The sequence below is a fragment of the Apium graveolens genome, chromosome 4 (assembly GCF_009905375.1).
Source record: "Apium graveolens cultivar Ventura chromosome 4, ASM990537v1, whole genome shotgun sequence".
Lineage (NCBI taxonomy): Eukaryota > Viridiplantae > Streptophyta > Magnoliopsida > Apiales > Apiaceae > Apium > Apium graveolens.
Genome location: NC_133650.1, coordinates 257,709,229 through 257,733,465, shown reverse-complemented (window position 1 = coordinate 257,733,465; position 24,237 = coordinate 257,709,229). Strand labels below are relative to the sequence as shown.

Below are 24,237 nucleotides of genomic sequence, written 5' to 3'. Positions count from 1 at the left end.
AAATTTCTTGTTTTGCATGCAAATCAATTCGTTAGGACTTAACATTCCTCTATACGACAACACTACACTTGAATCAACATCACAAATTAATCGGAAAAGCAACCTAAGGGATCATGATATAATGCCAATGCAATTATATGCAACATACTAACATGATAACAAATATGCAAAACAAAAACAAAAATAAATAACTAAATGACAAATATGCAAATTATATGAACTAAACTATCATGAATATGCATCTATATGGACTCACACACAAATATTCCTTAACTATCACCCCTAAACTTAAAATTTTTAATGTCCTCATTGAAGGTAATAATAAGGATTCAAGGCATACCTAGTTAGCGGGAGGATCACCCTCTTCGGGTGGAGGATCAGGTGGCCAATCATCCTCGACACAAGTGTCTCGGAAAATAGTACCAAGAGCGTGTGTCAAATCTTCAACAAAACGTCGGCGGATATCATGCGTAGGCTCAATACGTCAAATCAACCTTCTATACTGCGCATCACCAAGACCAAACCTATCAACTATTTTTGGTGCACGAAAGGGACCCTCTGTAAGCACGGGAGGAACCGGTCGGTCCCCTTTAGATTACCATAGATATATTCCAACCCCTTATTAGAGGGTGCATCTAAAAATGCATAACTCAAATGATCTGGCAGCGGTTTGATCCCAAGTGTGGGAGCTTCTTTAATAGACGGTTCGAGACGCTCCTGAGAAATTTTTAGCTCTGCTAACCCAAGAGAATCGAGTAGCATATCCAACTTCCTCTTCCACGGAGGTGCATTCAAAACCTGCAGTTGCTCTGCTCCTTCATCTTCAATAACTGATTCCCTTATTTAGGATCTCTCTAAGGTATCTGACTTTGACAATTACTCAAGCTCCGAATTCACGACAGAGTCGACCCGCTCTACTTTAAAGCATTTGTCTTTATCTGTGGGTAACTTTATTGCCTCGAACATATTAAAAGTGACCTTTTGATCTTGAACCTTCATCGTAAGCTTTCATTTTTGCACATCGACCATAGTTCGGCCCGTAGCTAAGAATGGTCTTCCCAAGATAATGAGAATCTTCTTATCTTACTCAAAATCCAGAATTACAAAATCAGCAGGGAAGATGAGTTTGTCCACCTTGACCAAGACATCCTCCACTATACCTCGTGGATAAGTGATGGTCTGATCGGCCAGCTGTAAAGACATGTTTACCGGTTTTGGATCAAGCAAACCAAGTTACTTGAACACGGATAAGGGCATCAGATTGATGCTAGCTCCCAAGTCATACAAACACTTGTCAAAGGACAGATTGCCAATGGTACAAGGTATCATGAAGCTTCCTGGATCTTTAAATTTAGGAGGTAGTTTATGTTGCAGCACAGCACTGCACTCTTCTGTTAGAGCAACGGTTTCCAACTCCTCAAGTTTTAGCTTCCGAGATAGAATACCCTTCATAAACTTAACATAGCTCGGCATCTATTCTAGAGCTTCCGCAAAAGGTATGTTGATGTGTAGCTTCTTGAAAACCTCCAAAAACTTGGCAAATTGCTTGTCGAACTTATGCTTTTGAAGCCTTTTAGGAAATGGGGGAGGCGGATAGCCTTGTGTCTTCCATGTATTCTGCTCAGAAGTAGTGTTTTTAACAGAATTTTTCTTCGTTTCCGCTTCGCCATCCTTTTTCACAACTTTTTCAGCTATAATCTCATTTTCTGGAATTGGCAAGGGCGTAGACGCACCTGCATTCTGAACAGAATTTTCAGACTCTTCGTCTTGCTGAATTTGGGGGCTTGCGGTCTTTCCAAACATCAAGGTGATAGTGTTCACCTGTTCTTTAACTTCCCTCTTGCCTGGATTAGCTTCTGTATCACCAGGAAGAGTTCCTTGAGGACGACTCAACAGTGCATTGGCAATTTGCCCTATTTATTCTCCAGAGTCTTGATTAAACCTCTTGGCTTTTGCACATAAGCCTCAACTCCTCCAATTCAGATCTTTCATTAACAGATGGACCTGGACCTCCATGAGATTGTTGTTGCATCCCCTATGGCTGAAACTGATGTTCTTGGTGCAAACTGTTGCTGGAAACCAGGAGGATTGAATTGCTTATTTCTAAACTGCTGGTACGACTGTTGTATTGCATTCTGATTGTTGATCCAGCTGAAGTTCGGATGATTATGGTTGTTATGATGGTACGTGGCAGGAACTGGCTGCTGCAGCCTATTAAAATTGCTCACAAACTGTGTTGATTCACTAGATATAGTGCATTACTCCATCGCATATGAACCTGCACAAAGCTCATAAACACCTTGTCCTCTAATAAACTTCATAGTTAGCAGAGAATCGATGTTCATAGACAATGCCTTTAGTTAGCAGTGATAGCCGTAGCTGTATCCACCTCAAGAACTCCTGCTACCTTGCCCTGTGATATTCTCTGGGTTGGGTTATGATATTCATTAACAGTCATCATCTCGATCAGCTCATAAGCTTCCTCATAGCTTTTAGCTCATAGAGCTCCACCTGATGCTGCATCGAGCATAGGTCTCGACTGTTGATAAGTGCATTTTATACCACTTAGAGCGTCTCATAACGGCTTGAATTGATGTCTTGAACTTGAGTATTTGTGTATTTAACGCGTTTTCAAGTGTTTTTGCATTTCAGGGTGTAACTTGCTTAGATAGGGGGGATTTCATCAAAATAAGCTAAGGGAAGTGCTTGGGATCAGTCTCGGGGAGTTATGCGAAGATATCAGCAAAATTAGAAGCAAAAATATGAATTTTTAGAAGTGTTACAGGCGCCCGCCTGGAAGGAGCAGGCGACCGACTGGTAGCAGACGCCGCGTGGTGAATGCAGGCGGCCGCCTGGGTGCGGAAAATTAAATTCTAGATTTTATAATTTGAGTATGAATGGGCTTCTGTTGGCGCTGTTTCTTGTGGACTCTTATGTAAACCTATTGGGGAGACGTTTTCTGAAGAAAAAGAAGGAGAGGAGAAGATCAAGAAGACCGTTTAGCACACAACAACGAAGAAGATGAAACATACTTTATCTTATGATTCTTTTAATTTATTGTAACAGTGGATTGCTAGTTTCTTTACTCTTTGAACCTTAATACTCTTGTGACGTACTTCATTGTTTATTAAGTATTTTTATTAGTTTATATCGTTGTGTTATTATCATGTTTTCATATGAACCCATGGTGATGATGAGTTCTATTATGGGCTAACCGTGATCATGGGATCATAGCGGATTTACTATGGATTTCTTTAGTTAATTATTTAATATCTTGGTATGTGGTGATTGTATGATATCTAGCATAGGTTGTGCTTATTTATCTTGTGTGCATCGCGAACATATAAGATAGTTTGTTAATCTCTTGTGAAGCGACAGTGAATCTTGAGATTTAGAACTTGCCATGCTAGCATAGGTTCATGTATTGTATGCATGATTAGTGGGTAACTCTAACCGTTTTACTTGCCATATGTAATCATAATGAATAACTTGCGCTTAAATCGTTATGTTGTCAAATTCTGTAGACATATAGGGTCTTAACATAATTGATGCCTATTCAACTTTCATCTTAATTGTGGATGCTTGGTAGCATGGTATTCGTACAACGAACGTTGGCGCTTATCAGTTTCGTGTTGTTCGATTAATATCATCACCATTACATGCTAAGGGTAATAATAATAACTATTGAATGAAGTATTAATGAAGTTATGATCTCATGTGTGTTAATATTGATAATTTAAGTGTATAATTCTCGTAGTTAATATAGTTAATCAACCTTAATTATTATTGTCTTGACATTGAAGAGTAATCATACATTGGTGAGTAAGTGTTAATTAAATATAATTAATCAGAGTCTCTGTGGGAACGAACTAGAATTCATTCTATATTACTTGCAAACGCGTATACTTGTATGCATTATTTAGCGCATGATTTGTGCCTAACAAGTTTTTGGAGCCGCTACCGGGGACTCGGTGTTAATTTGTTTAGTTTATGTACTTGCCATCAGTGGTCATTAGGATTCATTGATTAAGGACTTGTTACTTACTGCTTCCGGTTGTGTTTCAGGTACTCTAGCGAGCGTTTATGCAAACACGTTCTCGCACCTGCAAGAGAAATCTAGATACAGCTGAGGAGAACAAATTCAGCTCTTGACTTTCCGGAGAAGATAGTTTTTGAAGATTCGGATAAAGAGAGTGAACAGAAAGAACCTGTAATAATGGGTGATCATATAGTTCAAGCTGATCCAGCTCTTATGGACTTTTCTCGGCCTAAAATTGATGACATTCAATCAAGCATCATTCATCCGGCTATTCAGGCCAATACTTTTGAAATCAAGCCGGGCACTATTCAGATGGTTGCAGAATTCTGTTTCTTTCGGAGGTGCTGCGACTGAAGATCCCAACATGCATATCAGGAATTTTGTTGAGATTTGTAGTACTTTCAAGTATAATGGTGTTACTGATGAGGCTATCAAGATGAGGCTTTTTCCATTCTCTCCGAGGGATAAAGCTAAAGACTGGTTACATTCTTTACCAGCTGGGTCCATCACTACTTGGGAAGATCTTGCGTAAAAGTTTCTGGTGAAGTTCTATCCAATGGCCAAGACTGCAACTATGAGGAGTACTCTTACTCAGTTTGCGCAGCAACAAGGAGAATCTATGTGTGAAGCTTGGGACCGCTACAGGGAGATGTTGAGAAAGTATCCACATCATGGTATGCCTGACTGGATGGTGATCACTGGGTTCTACAATGGTTTGGGGGCCCAATCTAGGCCCATGCTCGATGCAGCTTCTGGAGGTGCCTTGTGGGCAAAAAGCTATCTGAGGCCTATAATCTCATTGAAACTATGGCTACAAACGAGTATCAAAACCCAACTCAAGGATGATGCCTGGGAAGGTAGCAGGTATTCTGGAAGTTGATGTAGCTATAACTATTGTAGCGCAGCTCCAAGCGCTGTCTATGAAGGTCGATTCTTTAGCCAACTATGGAGTCAATCAAATAGGTATTGTCTGTGAGCTTTGTGCAGGCTCTCATGCTACAGATCAGTGTTCTCTTGTTAATGAATCTGTTCAGTATGTGAAAAATTATCAGCGACCGCAGCAGCCTGGCCCGCTACTTATCATCCTAATAACAGAAATCATCCCAATTTCAGTTGAATTAATAATTAGAATGTTGTTCAGCAACTATATCAGCAAGCTGCAAGTAAACAGTTTAATCCACATGGATTCCTGCAACCTCAACAATATGCTCAAAGGAAAACATATCCTCAACAAGGAGGTGCTGCTCCACCTTCTAGTGCTGATTTTGAGGAGTTAAAGCTATTGTGCAAAAGTCAGGCTGTTTCGATCAAGACCTTAGAAAATCAAATTGGACAAATAGCCAATGCCTTGCTCAATCGTCAACCTGGCACACTTCCCAGTGATACTGAAGTGCCATCCAGGAAGGAAGCTACGGAGCAAGTCAAAGCTGTCACCTTAAGGTCTGGAAAAGTTGATGATGCTGAAAAAGTAAAAGATGGAGAAGCTGAAGTTGTAGATGAAGAAGAAAAGCAAAAGGAGAAAGAGAGGGAACCAAGGAAGACTACTGTTGAACACACTTTTCCTGAGGGTAATACAGGGGAGAAACAACTCTATCCTCCACCACATTTTCCTAAGAGATTGCAAAAGGCTGAATTTTCCTGATCCGAACCCACCTAAATGTGTCTACAATTGGATGATTGTTCGATTACATACCTACGAGGCATCGTGGAGGACGTGCTAGTAAAGGTGGACAAGCTCATCTTTCCTGCAGATTTTTCATTCCGGATTTCGAGGAAGATAAGAGATGTCCCATAATCTTGGGAAGACCTTTCTTGGCTACAGGCCGTACCTTGATAGATGTACAAAAAGGTGAACTTACTATGAGGGTGCAAGATCAGGATGTGACAATCAATGTGTTCAATGTAATGAAATTCCCTACGGAAGATGTGGAGTGCTTCAAGGTGGATTTGATTGATTCTGCAGTTATTTCAGAACTTGATCATGTGCTAAGGTCTGATGCCTTAGAAAAACCTTATTGGGGGAATTTGACAGTGATGATGAGGAAGGCAATGAGCAGTTACAATATCTAAATGCTTCTCCCTGGAAACGAAAGCTAGACATGCCATTTGAATCTCTTGGTAATACTGATCTCAAGAATACTGAGGGAAAGCTCAAACTGTTAGTCCCTTAACAATATAGCAAGAATTACAAAAGGGGGGTTGAATGGAATTCTTGAACCTTTTTCTTAAAATAAAAATGTTCAACTCGATTATGGATATATTTGTTTTGATTAGCACAATGCGGAATGTAAACTTGAATGAATCAAAATATAAGTAATTAAAAACAAGAGTCTTTAAAAACTTTCTGGTGGATTTAAACAATTCCACTAGAGATATATTTAATATATCGAGAGGACTCTGTGTGCAGAAATGCCCACAGCTGCTTACACAAATAGAACTGCTAAGAACACAGGAAATGCTAAAGATAGTGATTACAAAGATTTCTCTGTTGTTGGTTCTTAGCTCTCACCGTTATTTTTCTATTTGCTACTCTCTTGGTTTATATAATACCAAGATTACAAAGTCAAAGAACTGAACAAATATAAATCTAACAGTCTTGATCTTTTCTGCTTTTCGTCCTCTATTACCCAGTTAATGAGCTTCCACAGTGTACTTGTACCCAACTCAACGGCTGTGTGTCAGCTTTCACTATTCAACTGATGTTTGAATCTTGATATAATCATCTGTCGACTTTCAGATCATCCGTCGATGACTTAATTGATCATCCGTTGACTGCTATGTTAAACATCCATTGATAGTCATCTGATCATCCGTCGAAGCTTTGTTAAGCATCCGTTGGTAGCTATTTTGGCACTTGACTTCAATTCACTTATACAGAATTACAAGACATTGCTTATGTACAGTTAATCAACCTATTCTGCATATCTAGTTAAAGTCAACATGACTTATATGCCACTACAGATTCTATACAAAGGTGCATACAACACTGTGCTACAAACTTATTACATAAGCTACTCACTCGATGGATAATAAGTTAATCATCCGTCGGGACTATAATGAGTTATCCGTCGGGACTATAATTCTTATCCGTCGAGTGCTACATTATTTCACTAAGTAAAATCTACTTAGATATTTTGTTTAGATAATCATCAAGTACTCAACATATTCACAACAATCTCCCCCAATTTATGTCTACTGGAATTGTAGCCATAAATTAAGAGATACTTGATGATGACAAAACATCCTAAACATATATCTTTAAAGATAAGTAGATAAAACTGAAAGTGCTTCAATTTAAACAAAAATGTACAAGGTTTGGCTCACAGTCAGTTCAAGATGCTCCTCTAGTCTGAGCAGATTTTTCTAGTTTCTTGAACGTCTGGATCTTCTTCCAAGCTTTCTGTTATTTTCTTCAATTTGATTCTGGAGCTGTCTGTGGAATTCTAATTCATCAGATTCTGAGAGATCTAACATTTCTTGCATTTCCAAGAGAGTCTCATTGCTAGAGATACTCAATGGTCTTTTAATCTGAAGAATCTTCTCACACCCTTGTCATCCATGAATTCCATCAGCCAGTAGGGCCTTAGATGCACTCTTCTCCATGTGTATGGATGATAAGAGTTTGGGTAGTGCATCTTTGGCTCTAACACTCCTTAGCTCTTCAATCTTCTTCAATACTAATCTTCTTGCAGTTACATTGAACCCAAAGTTTTTCTTGAAGGATGAATAGATTTTGATCAACATAGCTTGGCTTTCTTGAAGTATCCTGTGAAGAGGCCACTGAATCTCCCTTCCCCCTTTGTACTTGAACACCAACCTTTCAGGTAGGTTTTTGTATGCATCAATTGCCCTTACCTCATCCAGCTCCTCCAGATAAAGGTTTAGATCTGAGAATTCTTTGATGTCATACAAGTACAGGTAGTCTCCCCTGTTGACCTTGGGTTGTGCTTTGACTAGTGACTTGGATTTGAGAGGTGACAGCTTCACTCTCTTGACTGCCCTTGATTTTGTCCTTCTTGGCTTAGTAAGAATTGGCAAGTTGAAGTCAGGAATGGATAATTTATCCCACTCTATTGGCTCATCCTTTGGTACAATAGGCTCTCCATGTATGTTCCTGTAGGGGTCCACCACCCTTATGTCTTCAAACACCACAGAGGGCTTTGATGCTTGAGTTTCAGCTTGAGTGGATTCCTTTGGAAATTGATCTTCCAATTCCTTATCAACAACATCCAACTTTCTTTTTGTTCTTTTAGCCAGTTCTTTCTTTCTTGAGGATTTCTTCTGTTCTTCAATCTTCTTCTCTGATTCAGTAGCTTGAGATGGTTGAGATGGAATTTGTTGAGAAGAATTCACAGCCTGTAGCTTGGCCAAGATAGCAAACTGTTCTTTCTTTTGTTTAGACTTCTTTACATCTAGAGTAGCTTGCCTCTTTTCCTGCTTCAATCTGGCTTTTTCTTCTTCCTTTGCATGAGCAAATTGTGGATGTCCAGATACCACACAAATTTCCTTCCCATTTCTGAATATCTTTGCAATTCTCTTTCTTGAGGCTGAATCAGCTGGATCTTTGTAGAGGAGAATAGATCTTGACAGAAGCTTCTTTTCATCAGGCTTGGGTGTCTCATACACAGAATCCATAGGGTTCTTCAAAGATAACTTTGGATAGTTTGCCCTTGGTTTAAGAATTATCTCAGCCTTTGTAGTCTTGATGCAGGAAGATTGTCCTTTCTCCAGATAGTTCATGCTCATCTCATTCACATTGATTGGCTTGACATGAGAGTGATGGATGGCTGACTGATCTGGTTTATTGACTAATTGAAACTTTTGCTGTATTTCCTCATCAATCTTTTTCCAGTTGATCAGAGTCAACTCTTGTAACACCCCCAAATCCGGGGTCGGGGATCCGGGTTATCACGAGTTCCATTTCCCTTAATAACACCCAATCTTAATAAATAATCAACTACTCTGTACTGTGACCCCACAATAAACACACACACCACAAGTTATAGTCTCAGAGATGAATATCCAAAAATAACACGAGTCATTTTATTCCAAAATTATATGCCATTACACCTTAAAAGGGTTTCTGAATAGATTTATATTTCTTTGCCATTATTACAATTGATAAAGATACATAAGTCTGGTACATCAAAAGTTGAAAGCCTAGCCTATTGGTAGTTCCTACCTTAGCTACAACGACATCAACGCCTATAGGAAATTGCGGAACGTTTCCTATCCGCTCGCGAATTGGAAGCTTGGTCATGTTCATCTTTTCTATCTATTGTTGTGTGATGAAAGAAGAAAGCAAGGGTGAGCAGCAAGCCCACCAAAATAATATGTATAATGATTAACAATATATGAGCCTTCTCATAGTACTCATGAAAGTCTTGGTCAAAAGAAATGGACCAAGTTTGATATCTTAATACGATGAAGTCGCAAAATATTCAGTATATATACATATATACTTTTCAAAATCTTGGAAGTCCTCTTCCATGCATAATATACACAGAATTCCAGTTTATAACTGTATAAAACTATCGTTGCAAGGTGATCTCATATATCTAACCTTGTCTCAACGTTTTTCTAAAAATCTTTGACATGCATAAGATAATCATTTGCCAGATATAAGTTTAAAAGAGGAAGTTACAAGATACTCCAATATACTTATATCCGAATAGTACTTGAACTACCACCGTTCAAGTTTTAATCAGTTTCAAAAGTTCATCACCCATATGAGACTACAAGATAAGACTTGAATAGATTCAATCCTTGAAATAGCATTATAAATAATGAAGTTACGAGATACTTCATTAAGTCCCGATATATATATACACCTATATATATACATTTCATACACTCCTTGAAAACCTATGTTATGAAAATTATAAACATAGTTGCAATATCCAATGAATTTTAGAAAGAAAAGAATTTTGGCATAAACCTGATATCTTGCTGATCAGGCAAAGATACCAATAAGTAACCTTTTCTACTAGTAGATGGATGAATCCCCCACCGGTCATCACCCTGGCCACATAAGGACCTTGTGCTGGACCGCCACCCGGCCTCTTACGCGTTGATGGACTGCCACTTACACTTTGATAGACCGTACCCCGGCCTGTCGCTTATGCCGACTCAATTAGATGGACTTACTTCCCGGACGTTGGGCAAGTAATCAAATTGTTTCCTCAAAATAGCAACCACGTTGCGAATGTAAAATACACCACAGAGCCGGATCCCCCAGGTTTTGAGCGAGTATTTAAATCCCCTTTGAAAGGAAGATCTTAAATATAAAATGAGTTTTGGGGTCCACTCTAACTTTAAAAATCATTTTGAAGACTCGAAAACATTTTTAAGAATGTTTGGAGTACTGCTGATTTATTAAAATAAATCAGTCCCAATATATTTAGAAAATATCTGAATATTATTATTTAAATAATATTCCCATAAAGAATAATCTTTATAAAAATAATTGAAGTAGAAGTTTTAAAACTCATACTTGAAATGGATATTAAATAACCAAAGATATACTTATACGAAAGTATAATCTTTATTTGAATAATCGAAAATAAGTTTGATTATCGAAATATTATTCTTTAATAAAATAAAGAATATTATTAAATAATAAGCGGAGTCATAATACCTTGAATGAATATTATAATTAATATTCATTAAATAAAATAAACGGAGACATACATCCTCAAATGAATATCCAATTTATAATAATTAAATAGAATAAACAGAGTCATAAGTCCTCGAATGAATATTCAAATAATATTCATTAAATAAAATAAAGTTATCGAATAAACCTTATTCGATCAATAGTTTTGAAAACTATATCCATATATATATAAATATATATATATAATATACTCGGGAATATCGACTCCCGGTTTAGAAATATGTTCACCTTGGGGTCCCCTTTTTCAAAGGGTATATGCAAATTACCGTTTATCTCTAGCATAGGTATTATGCAACTAATAAGCATTTGAACCAACAGATATATATCAAGATTACGAAACAGACATGCATATATACCATACCACATGCTCCAATATATCGCAAGAATTTGCTAATAACAATCATGCATTTATCACAAGATAATGCATATACACATATACATCACAACAACAGTATAACGGGTAGAAAACTTGTCTGAGTGCTCCCGGATAGACTTAAGATTAGAGTGGGTCCGATAATCTATCAACAACAACATAAGTCGGAATTAAACCCCGGTCGCTTAAGAAACTAGACTTTAACCATTTAGAGTCCTAACGTTCGCTTTCACGCTTAACGATTCACTTAAGTCGTTCGAGTATCTTCGGCTCCACCATTTTTAATAAATTAACCATTACGGGTTTTAAGGCGATTCTTTCGCGAGTACCTTACCAACTGCCTAATCCACTTTTACATAATTGTTTCATATTCCAATTAGTCATTTAAGGGCCTTAACCAAGGTTTCAAAGTAAGGCGAGGGGTAATGGTTCGGTCGCGAAATGCCGTTACTTAAAACGGTCGTTTCTCCTAAACCGTACATCGGATTTAAGCGAACCACATATCAAAACGAAGCTCGTAACATGAACTATCTAATCATGGCAATGGTTAAAACCTAACAGGGAGTTCTCGGGTCCTGATGTTAAGAGCAAAAACAGTCTAAAGTATATCGGACATTACGACGGCTATGTTTACGCGATTTCCCAAATTTTTACCATTCCAAATCATATCAATCCAACTACCAATCAATAACAACTCAAGATACACATCAATGCTACTGATTTCAGTCATAATAAGCTCAAGGATATCAATCCAATCATATATTATAACATCTCCAAATTCAACTAAAAATACTTAACAATTAAGCTCGAATCATGCTTATCATTCAAATTACTACTCATCCATCCAAACCATCTCCAAACTTCAACATTCAAACTTATTACTAAAGGGTGTGAAGATTTATACCTTTCTTGGAGGGTGGAAAGTTACTAGGAAGCCTTATGGAGCCTCCTACAAGCTTGATCTTTCCAAAGAAATCAAGAATACAAAGTTAGGCTTTGAAGTTTCTAAAAGTCCGATTTAACGAACTGTAAGATTGAGGGTCTTACCATGCTTATTTGGAAGAGACTTGTGAACAAGAGTTGTAGGCCATCTCAATACCTTTCCAACGAGCTATAGAACATAACATTTGAGTGAGTATTGAAGGAGATATGTCAGTTTGAAGTTGCTGGGTTTGTTTTAGCCGAGAGCTTTCTTCTTGAAATGGGAAAGTCAACTTTCAATTTGTATTTGTGTTATGATATTTGTTGGTTGGTTGCTTCCTTTTGTCTTGGAAATAAATTAAATTTTTACCATGGTGAAAAATATGTGGCTCACAATCAACCAACCAATCCTTCCCACTTGTCATGCTTAGGTCATCAAGCTTAGGTCATCTTGTTACACTTGTCTTGTTCTTGATGGTGTCATGACATCATCATCCACTAACCTCTTTGATTAACCCCTAATTACTTGGCTAATGTCCGCTTATCTGTTATACGGTTCGTTTAACTTTCGTTCTCGTTTATCGTTTGAGGGATCATACCCGGGATCTTATTACTTGGGTTCCCCTAAACCTTTCTCAATATTTTATATTCCTTTTTATGATCCTCTCTTAAATTCCTTGAATTTAAATCATTTTTATCATGTTACCTTATACTAAATTCTTTCCGTATCTGGTGGATTTTCGGGAAAAAAATAAAGTGTCCGGATCCGAATTCTAATGACATTTACATACACTCATTTACTTTATGGAATACTAATACGATCTTAGAATTTCCATAACAGTACTCCTATACAACGTGGTCTGATAATTTTCCTTAATAAGCATTGTCAGCAAAAGTTACTATTCATCCGGGTTTCAAAATTTTCCAAAAATTGGGGTTATTACAGTCTCCCTTCCTTAAAAGGATTCTGTCCCGGAATCAGATAGAAAATGAGTAGGGATACTTTCTTAGCATTGCACTTTCTAACTCTTACGTAATTTTCCCACATTGTGGTTCTTCCATCAAACTCTGACTAGTTTGATTACTTCTCTCCTAAGCACTTTGTCCATTTTTTGATCTATAACCCTTCTTGGTTGCTCAATATAGGTTACGCCTGGTAGCATGTCTATGCGCTCATATGCCCCTATTTGTCTGGCATCCGGATTACACTTCCTTAACATTGATAGGTGAAACACGTTATGAACTTGCTACAGGTTCGGGGGTAGGGCTAGCTCATATGCTAACTTCCCAATACGTCTTAATATCTCCAAGGGTCCAATAAATCATGGACTTAGCTTTCCTTTCTTTCTGAACCTCATCAATCCTTTCCAAGGCTTTTTAAGGGGATACCTTTCACAATACTAGGTCCCCTACTTCATACTCCTTGTCCTTTTGTTGTCAATTCTACATACTTCTTATGTCCATCTTGGGCTACTACCAGCCGTCCTCTGATTAGATCTATTATATCCTTGGTCCTTTGGACTACTGCGGATCCGAGCATCTTGCGCTCTACAACTTCATCCTAACATAAGGGAGATCGACATTGTCTTCCCTCAAGGATCTCATAAGACGACAACTCGATAATGACATATGATCTATTGTCGTAAGAAAACTCAATCCGTGTTAAGTGATCATTCCAATTTCTTTCAAGTCTATTGCACAGACTCTCATTATAGCTTTTAGCATTAGAGCTTTTGCTTCTCAATACCCATTCTTTTCCAGTTTGTAATCGCTACTACCTTCCGTACCTAATATTATACTGGTTATACTTTTGCTCGTTAGCGTTCTATAACCTTTTAATAACCACGTCAACCTTAGTATCACAAACACGTTAGAAACGGAATACCACCGTACTGATACTACTTCCTTTAGCTGCTTCCATCTTCGAAAGCTTGATCCATCATATAGAAGTAAAGGAATTTATTGAGAGATCACTATGATCATGAACACTTGTTCTATTGCATAGTTAGTACAGAAGGTGGCCAACCTTTAGTACTTGACAAGCAATTAAACAACATGTGGTATCCTACTAGGCTTCTATCACACAGATAGATAGTCATTCGGCAATACCTCCCCTTCTGGAAGGGTTGTTCTTCTCAGCTTATATGAAATGAAAAGAAGAGAAAAGAACGAATTGAAGAGAATTGTATATATGAAAAAAAAATATACTGCCACAAAATATCTGGCTTGGAACCTACCTCTGAACTATAGAGGTTTGTCATAAGAGAACAAAACATATGTGTATATATATCAACATCAAGTATTATCGCATCGCATTTCGCATGCTTAAATATTTTTGCTATTCCGTCCATCATTCTATGAACCCATGCTCTTCCTCGAGCTTATACTCAATCACCTTTGAAACTCCCTAGACATCGAAAATCGAATCTGGAATCTCATTCTAGACATCATCGTTACTAGAATTCTATGCTTGCACTGCAACCTTCTTCGTATAGTAACACGACTCCCTATTGATAGGAAGGAATGGATACTCAATAGGTAAATAATTGACCTAGTTTTTCTATCAAAGATAACTTATACGTCAACATGACCCGATTAGTGATACTTAATCTCAACCTCCATTCCAATACAACTCTCACGGTTGTAATCAGCTCATTACTCGCAGAATCATTGCTGCATTACTATGGTCCACTACTGACCTACTGTCATCATTCACGTTCCATGAAATCTTAATATCTAACCATACGAAGTCCATACATGTCGTATCAAATCCTTCTAAGGAGGTAACATAATCACCATTCATGATTCATGAAGAACACTCCTGATCCTGACATACATACATGACATGAAACAGATAAAATTGCAGAAGAGTTTCAATCAAAGCAATGATAGCAGGTTAATACCATTCTTAATCATATGCCTTCAATAGAAGACTTAACTCAAAGGTTTGTTTGGTCCTTTTTGAAATATGGTCCTGGCTTATTCTCAAGATAGGATCTTCTAAGATAGATAGCCCGCTAATGGCGATTACACGAATTAAACCTTTACCCAACTACTATTACGGTTGAGTATTGCACAGTCATCAGAAGGAATGTCAATCTTCCGAACCGTAATACAACCTTCCCGGCTTCAACCATCATCACTGTATTCCTCTCGCACGAGCGCCTATAATTATCCTCTTACATTTAAAATGTCGGCCACCTCTTTGGCCTTTCCTGATGGTCAAATTTCCTTAAAGTCAATGTCATTTTAACCACCTCCAAATAAATTTTCTACCTTATTTCAATCACTGCTTTTGTGAAGATGTTTTCCTTAAAATCTGATGAGTAAAAAAAATATCACCATTTTTCCATAAGTTATTGCCTCAGTCTTTAGAGGTTAATCATTGTCACGACTGACTCTCAATCATACTTAGAACATCTTTTATCTTAGGTCCTAATTGCCCTGAACAATTTCGACCTTTACTGGTTCGATCCATACTTTCTCGTGGTTTAACACGTGCCCCACTTGGCATCATTATAATTACGTCATATTTCCTTTATCAACATTTCTATTCTTGAGAATTTTGAATATTACCTTTCTCCTTGTAAAACCTCTAAGTTTAGTCTTGAATCGTTCCTCCTGTATTCCCTAGATATAGGGCATATCAAGATACCATTTAATACCAGAATCATTGTCTATATACTTCTGAAAAAAATTTCTCCACTGATTCTTAAAGGTTGTTATTACCTTAATCCTTTCCAATTCATACTGTCAAAACTCATACTATCCCTATTAAGGGTGAAATGCCAACCTTTATGCATTCCCCTAGGATTCATTTTAAGTTACCGATGTTCTATCCTTAATTCCACCTTTAAAAAGGTACATGCATCCTTCCATGGATAAATCAAGTCATATATCCCTGATAAGGGTGTCTTATTCAATCATTTTCACCTCGATAGTATATGCCTAATTTCACAATAACATCTGTATTCAAAATGAGGTCAATCAAAATGGCCTCCAAAAGATAACAACGGTTATCCGCTTTTCTTTCCTAATTTGGTAATGATAACATGGATGTTCTGGAAGATATTGGTCGTGTTCAACGTGAACATCTTCTTAATAAATCCTCATTTTCTTTTGTTTTTTTTCAACAGTCATCTCAACGTTGGGATGTCTTTCATACCTAGCGTCTCCCTTTCTGGGTATCAAGCCACCAGTCTTACACTTCACATTCTTGAAGGTCACTTCCTTCCTCCAATTCTCCTAATTTTCTTACTTCCTTGTCTCCCCAGTCTATCCGCGTCTCATTATTTATCCTTCGAACTATCTCAAGGTTTCCTCGAATCCTCCCAACTTACAGGGGATAAAATATATGTATCTCTTATGCCTTCAACCATCAATTTTAACTCATGGTGAATCACCCTCATCCTGACGATTACATACTTTTCTATTTCTATTACTATGATTCTTTAGGGTTTCCTCATACCCAACTCCCTTATCATTCCTCAAACTCTATTGCCTTAATATTCATTTCCACTTCAGTTTCTTTTTATTTTCCTTTCTCTTATAATTATTTCATGAACCAACACAACATAAGCATTGATTTTAAATATCCCGTCATTCTGGATTCGTGTCTTCAGAACGAATCTTGACAACTTTTACAACTTAGATTCATGATTCATCATACTCGTCCGCCTTTGTTCTGGCTCTAAAGCTTTTACACTATCTCCATAACCTTGGGAAGTACTTTCCTGAAAACAATTGACTGAACTTTAATCAGTTTATTGTAACCTCTGGCCCCGTGCCTTCCTTGGACTTTCACCGGCGGGTGGTCTCTCTCTTAGGAGGGTAAGTGACAAAAACACTCTTTTGTGATTCGTCAATCATTTAGAATCTCAAATGATTCCTGTATTTCCTTTAGCCAGGCTCTTGCCTCGACTGGGTCAGCTTGTTCCTTGGAACTCTGAGAGCTTAGCGACTTAAAGAACCTGAAAGAATTTCTCACCGTATTGTTTCCTCAGGGTGGTGGTTGGGGATAATAGTATAAGTTCTGTTTAGGCAGGTCCATGAATTGCCCAATTGGAGTACCATCCTGATTCTTCCTATCTTGTTCAACTTCTATTTTCTCAGTATGAAATGTTCCAACCTTCTCCCATAATCGGGGTTATCTTATACGTTAAAAATCCTTGTTTTCCACTTCATTATGTTATGGGTTCCTTCTATCTTGATGTCGACCTCCCTGACTATCACGTTCAGGGTTTGCTCTAAATCTTATTCCTCAAACTAGCTTTCATCTAAGATCTCATCTTTAAGTTCTTGAACATTTGGAACCCAAATTCTGTAGGAATGCCTCATTATTCCCTTATCATATTTCTCGGTATTAATCTCTTATCTATTTGTTGGCTTTCTGCCTTCATTCATCACTTTTTCTGGCACAATATGTTCTTTTCCAATAATTCGGGCTGTATTGCAATCTCAAACAACTTTTCGGTACCGGCTCCGGTTACCTTCACTTCTATTTCCATTTTCTCAAAATCTCTTATAACTCTCCCAAAGACATTATAATCTTGAGTCTTTCCTTTTTACTAAGGGCATCAGCCACCACATTGGCTTTCCCCGAATGATAAAGAATCTCCCAATCATAATTCTTGATTAGCTCTAACCGCCTCCTCTGGCGTATGTTGAGCTCTTTCTACGTGAAAATGTACTAGAGCACTTATGGCTTAGGTAATTCTCACACTTCTCTCCATACAAGTAGTGCCTCCAATCTTTAGGGCAAAACTATTGCCATGAGCCCAAGCTCATAGGTGGGGATATCGAATTTTATATTCCCTTAATTTTCTTGACGCATACGCGATTACCTTGCTGTGCTGTATAAGAAGCACCCTAATTCCTTATGCGAAGCGCCAATACAAATCACAAAATCTCCTTTTTCCATCCGGCAATGCCAACATAGGGGCCATCACCAATCTTTGCTTCAGTTCTTGAAAGCTGTTCTCGCATTTCTCTGTCCATTCAAACTTCTTAGTCTTACGAGTAAGCCGCGTTAAAGAGGCTACTATCTTTACAAACTTGAACGAACCTCCGGTAGTGACCAGCCAATCCTACCTCTGGTAATTCCCCTAACCATGGTCATCAATTCCTCAGTGGTCCTTTATTCAATCTTGTCAGGACCCTCCACGGGATTCTTCTCAGCAATAATCCCTTCTAGGACAACATCCTCAACCGCTACATCCTCAATATGAACATCATCCGGTCCCTCATTAGGGTATTCCATTGGATCCACAATCTGATCTCCAATAACTAATAAAACATCATCGCGTTGTTGCTCCTCAACCTCAGGGTTCGGAGTCCCGCTACCATATATGATAACGAACTACGCTTCTATCACGATATTTATAAGGGTTCCCATATGGGTTTTAACTGTCAGTACTACGTTAGGTAGCCCGACTATGAACTTGGCAAGAGTTCTTATTATCTTTGTGAACTTATTATCTTAACGTCACATCATCTCTGAGGTTTATAACGCTTAGCTCTGATACCATTTCTGTAACACCCCCAAATCCGGGGTCGGGGATCCAGGTTGTCACGAGTTCCATTTCCCTTAATAACACCCAATCTTAATAAATAATCAACTACTCTGTACTGTGACCCCACAATAAACACACACACCACAAGTTATAGTCTCAGAGATGAATATCCAAAAATAACACGAGTCATTTTATTCCAAAATTATATGCCATTACACCTTAAAAGGGTTTCTGAATAGATTTACATTTCTTTGCCATTATTACAATTGATAAAGATACATAAGTCTGGTACATCAAAAGTTGAAAGCCTAGCCTATTGGTAGTTCCTACCTTAGCTACAGCGACATCAACGCCTATAGGAAATTGCGGAACGTTTCCTATCCGCTCGTGAATTGGAAGCTTGGTCATGTTCATCTTTTCTATCTGTTGTTGTGTGATGAAAGAAGAAAGCAAGGGTGAGCAGCAAGCCCACCAAAATAATATGTATAATGATTAACAATATATGAGCCTTCTCATAGTACTCATGAAAGTCTTGGTCAAAAGAAATGGACCAAGTTTGATATCTTAATACGATAAAGTCGCAAAATATTCAGTATATATACATATATACTTTTCAAAATCTTGGAAGTCCTCTTTCATGCATAATATACACAGAGTTCCAGTTTATAACTGTATAAAACTATCGTTGCAAGGTGATCTCATATATCTAACCTTGTCTCAACGTTTTTCTGAAAATCTTTGACATGCATAAGATAATCATTTGCTAGATATAAGTTTAAAAGAGGAAGTTACAAGATACTCCAATATACTTATATCCGAATAGTACTTGAACTACCACCGTTCAAGTTTTAATCAGTTTCAAAAGTTCATCACCCAGATGAGACTACAAGATAAGACTTGAATAGATTCAATCCTTGAAATAGCATTATAAATAATGAAGTTACGAGATACTTCATTAAGTCCCGATATATATATACACCTATATATATACATTTCATACACTCCTTGAAAACCTATGTTATGAAAATTATAAACAGAGTTGCAATATCCAATGAATTTTAGAAAGAAAAGAATTTTGGCATAAACCTGATATCTTGCTGATCAGGCAAAGATACCAATAAGTAACCTTTTCTACTAGTAGATGGATGAATCCCCCACCGGTCATCACCCTGGCCACATAAGGACCTTGTGCTGGACCGCCACCCGGCCTCTTACGCGTTGATGGACTGCCACCCAGCCACTTACACTTTGATAGACCGTACCCCGGCCTGTCGCTTATGCCGACTCAATTAGATGGACTTACTTCCCGGACGTTGGGCAAGTAATCAAATTGTTTCCTCAAAACAGCAACCATGTTGCGAATGTAAAATACACCACAGAGCCGGATCCCCCAGGTTTTGAGCGAGTATTTAAATCCCCTTTGAAAGGAAGATCTTAAATATAAAAATGAGTTTTGGGGTCCACTCTAACTTTAAAAATCATTTTGAAGACTCGAAAACATTTTTAAGAATGTTTGGAGTACTGCTGATTTATTAAAATAAATCAGTCCCAATATATTTAGAAAATATCTGAATATTATTATTTAAATAATATTCCCATAAAGAATAATCTTTATAAAAATAATTGAAGTAGAAGTTTTAAAACTCATACTTGAAATGGATATTAAATAACCAAAGATATACTTATACGAAAGTATAATCTTTATTTGAATAATCGAAAATAAGTTTGATTATCGAAACATTATTCTTTAATAAAATAAGGAATATTATTAAATAATAAGCGGAGTCATAATACCTTGAATGAATATTATAATTAATATTCATTAAATAAAATAAACGGAGTCATACATCCTCAAATGAATATCCAATTAATAATAAATAAATAGAATAAACAGAGTCATAAGTCCTCGAATGAATATTCAAATAATATTCATTAAATAAAATAAAGTTATCGAATAAACCTTATTCGATCAATAGTTTTGAAAACTATATCCATATATATATAAATATATATATATATATATATATATATATAATATACTCGGGAACATCGACTCCCGGATTAGAAATATATTCACCTTGGGGTCCCCTTTTTCAAAGGGTATATGCAAATTACCGTTTATCTCTAGCATAGGTATTATGCAACTAATAAGCATTTGAACCAACAGATATATATCAAGATTAGGAAACAGACATGCATATATACCATATCACATGCTCCAATATATCGCAAGAATTTGCTAATAACAATCATGCATTTATCACAAGATAATGCATATACACATATACATCACAACAACAGTATAACGGGTAGAAAACTTGCCTGAGTGCTCCCGGATAGACTTAAGCTTAGAGTGGGTCCGATAACCTATGAACAACAATATAAGTCGGAATTAAACCCCGGTCGCTTAAGAAACTAGACTTTAACCATTTAGAGTCCTAACGTTCGCTTTCGCGCTTAACGATTCACTTAAGTCGCTCGAGTATCCTCGGCTCCACCATTTTTAATAAATTAACCATTAAGGGTTTTAAGGCGATTCTTTCGCGAGTACCTTACCAACTGCCTAATCCACTTTACATAATTGTTTCATATTCCAATTAGTCATTTAAGGGCCTTAACCAAAGTTTCAAAGTAAGGCGAGGGGTAATGGTACGGTCGCGAAACGCCGTTACTTAAAACGGTCGTTTCTCCTAAACCGTACATCGGATTTAAGCGAACCACATATCAAAACGAAGCTTGTAACATGAACTATCTAATCATGGCAATGGTTAAAACCTGACAGGGAGTTCTCGGGTCCTGATGTTAAGAGCAAAAACAGTCTAAAGTATATCGGACATTACGACGGCTATGTTTACGCGATTTCCCAAATTTTTACCATTCCAAATCATATCAATCCAACTACCAATCAACAACAACTCAAGATACACATCAATGCTACTGATTTCAGTCATAATAAGCTCAAGGATCTCAATCCAATCATATATTATAACATCTCCAAATTCAACTAAACTACTTAACAATTAAGCTCGAATCATGCTTATCATTCAAATTACTACTCATCCATCCAAACCATCTCCAAACTTCAACATTCAAACTTATTACTAAAGGGTGTGAAGATTTATACCTTTCTTGGAGGGTGGAAAGTTACTAGGAAGCCTTATGGAGCCTCCTACAAGCTTGATCTTTCCAAAGAAATCAAGAACACAAAGTTAGGCTTTGAAGTTTCTAAAAGTCCGATTTAAAGAACTGTACAATTGAGGGTCTTACCTTGCTTATTTGGAAGAGACTTGTGAACAAGAGTTGTAGGTCATCTCAATACCTTTCCAACGAGCTATAGAACACAACATTTGAGTGAGTATTGAAGGAGATATGGCAGTTTGAAGTTGCTGGGTTTGTTTTAGCCGAGAGCTTTCTTCTTGAAATGGGAAAGTCAACTTTCAATTTGTATTTGTGTTATGATATTTGTTGGTTGGTTGCTTCCTTTTGTCTTGGAAATAAATTAAATTTTTACCATGGTGAAAAATGTGTGGCTCACAATCAACCAACCAATCCTTCCCACTTGTCATGCTTAGGTCATCAAGCTTAGGTCATCTTGTTACACTTGTCTTCTTCTTGATGGTGTCATGACATCATCATCCACTAACCTCTTTGATTAACCCCTAATTACTTGGCTAATGTCCGCTTATCTGTTATACGGTTCGTTTAACTTTCGTTCTCGTTTATCGTTTGAGGGATCATACCCGGGATCTTATTACTTGGGTTCCCCTAAACCTTTCTCAATATTTTATATTCCTTTTTATGATCCTCTCTTAAATTCCTTGAATTTAAATCATTTTTATCACGTTACCTTATACTAAATTCTTTCCGTATCTGGTGGATTTTCGGGAAAAAAACAAAGTGTCCGGATCCGAATTCTAATGACCTTTACATACACTCATTTACTTTATGGAATACTAATACGATCTTAGAATTTCCATAACAGTACTCCTATACAACGTGGTCTGATAATTTTCCTTAATCAGCATTGTCAGCAAAAGTTACTATTCATCCGGGTTTCAAAATTTCCAAAAATTGGGGTTATTACAACTCTCCTTTATCAGCATCTTTCAAATTTGCTGCTGCTGCATTTATAAGATCTATACCATCTGCAACTGGTGGCTTGGAGATAGTAATTGAAGGTACAATTACTTTGCTGATTTGAACTAGAAGTTTCTCCCCCTCAGTTGGTCCTTTCTCCCCCTTACTTGATTCTCTTTCCCCCTTTTTGTTATCATCAAGTGGAGGAGTTAGGCCTTGTGCTTTAGCCAGTTGCATAAGAAGATTTGTCTGAGTCTGTTGATTTTGAAGAAGTAGAGCCACTGAATTCTCAATAACCTGAACTCTGTTCTCCAGCTTGGCTATCTTCTTGTCAGAATCTGATTCTCTCCTTAATCTTAGTAATAAATCATGCATGGTACCATATGGCATTTGAATCCAGCTTCTCAGAGTTGTATGTCTTTAAGTCAGCTATATCCTTTTTCAATTCATCCACACTGAGATTCTGTCTTGAGTGTTGGATCTTCATTAAATGTAAAGAGTCTAGGTGAGCTTGAAGAACAGCCTTGGTACCAACATCTGAAGCTTTCTGAAGGGCCTGCTGAATAGCTATCACTTATTTTACCAAAGACACCTCAAATTGCCCTGGTGTAAATTCCTTTGCCCATTCCCATTCAGGTAAACTGAAAGCAGAACTTGGGCCTTCAGCTCCCCCTAAGTTCATGCTTCCATCCAAAGAACCAGAGTCATCATCATCAGAATTTACCCCAAATTCTTCAGATGGCTCTCCAGCTTGAGAAGGCATTCTGTTCACAGTAGCTTTATCTCTTTGAAGAGATTCTGTGGTGTGCACTAGATTCAAAGTCTGCTATGCCTCCACATTGCCCTGAGCAGCCAACAGTTGATAGGCTGAAACAGGGTGAGTAAAAGTGTCAGCATCCAAGGAAATGTTATCAATTATAGCTTTGTAATGTTGCTGAAATTGTCTTTCCTTTTTAGCATCATCCACAATCATTGACTCACTAGCAATGGCTGGTTCCATCCTTATTTCTCCAGTACCTGCCTTTCTCTCATATTCTCTCTTTTGTTGCATCAGGGTCTCACCCTGGCTCCCCACCCTCACACCCTCACCTTCACCTACTAAGGTGGGACTCCTCTCACTCACTTTTGCCAATCCTGAATGAATGGATTGCTGAGATTCACTCTTTTCCTCTCCTTTTGCCTGAGAGCAACCCAGCCTCTCACTCAATGCACTCTCCTCTCTCAGTCCTAAGAGTGATTGTATTACCACCAAATCTTCTGCACTTGAAATTATTGAAGTTTGAAGTTGTGCAGAGACACTCGACGGATATCACTATCCGACGGATAACTGTTGTTAAGCTTATCCATCGGGATACAATCACTACTCGACGGATGAGCAATATCCATCGAGAGAGTAGAAATGAATGAGGTGGGAAGAGAAACTATTGTTGACTCTGTGTTGATTGAAGTTATTTGAGGCACAGATGTCATAATAGAATCAGAAAGAATTGGCAAGTGAGCCAACAAATCATCTAAAAGATGATGCTCACTTGCACTAGATTTTGGCTTCCCCAACAGAGTTAAAGAAGGGGAATCAGGAATTGAAGTGTTTATCATGTCCACTTCCAGTGAGTTAGTTGGTGAGTATTGTGTTTATGTG

The 24,237-nt window shown here is 37.6% G+C and overlaps 1 non-coding gene across 1 annotated transcript; it reads right to left on the bottom strand.

Annotated features, from left to right (window-relative positions):
* Positions 1–4,610: 4,610 nt before the first annotated feature.
* Positions 4,611–4,717, bottom strand: LOC141722734 (small nucleolar RNA R71). The gene has a single exon (XR_012575738.1). It is a non-coding gene; the product is annotated as a small nucleolar RNA R71 (small nucleolar RNA).
* Between the last annotated feature and the right edge of the window lie 19,520 nt (positions 4,718–24,237).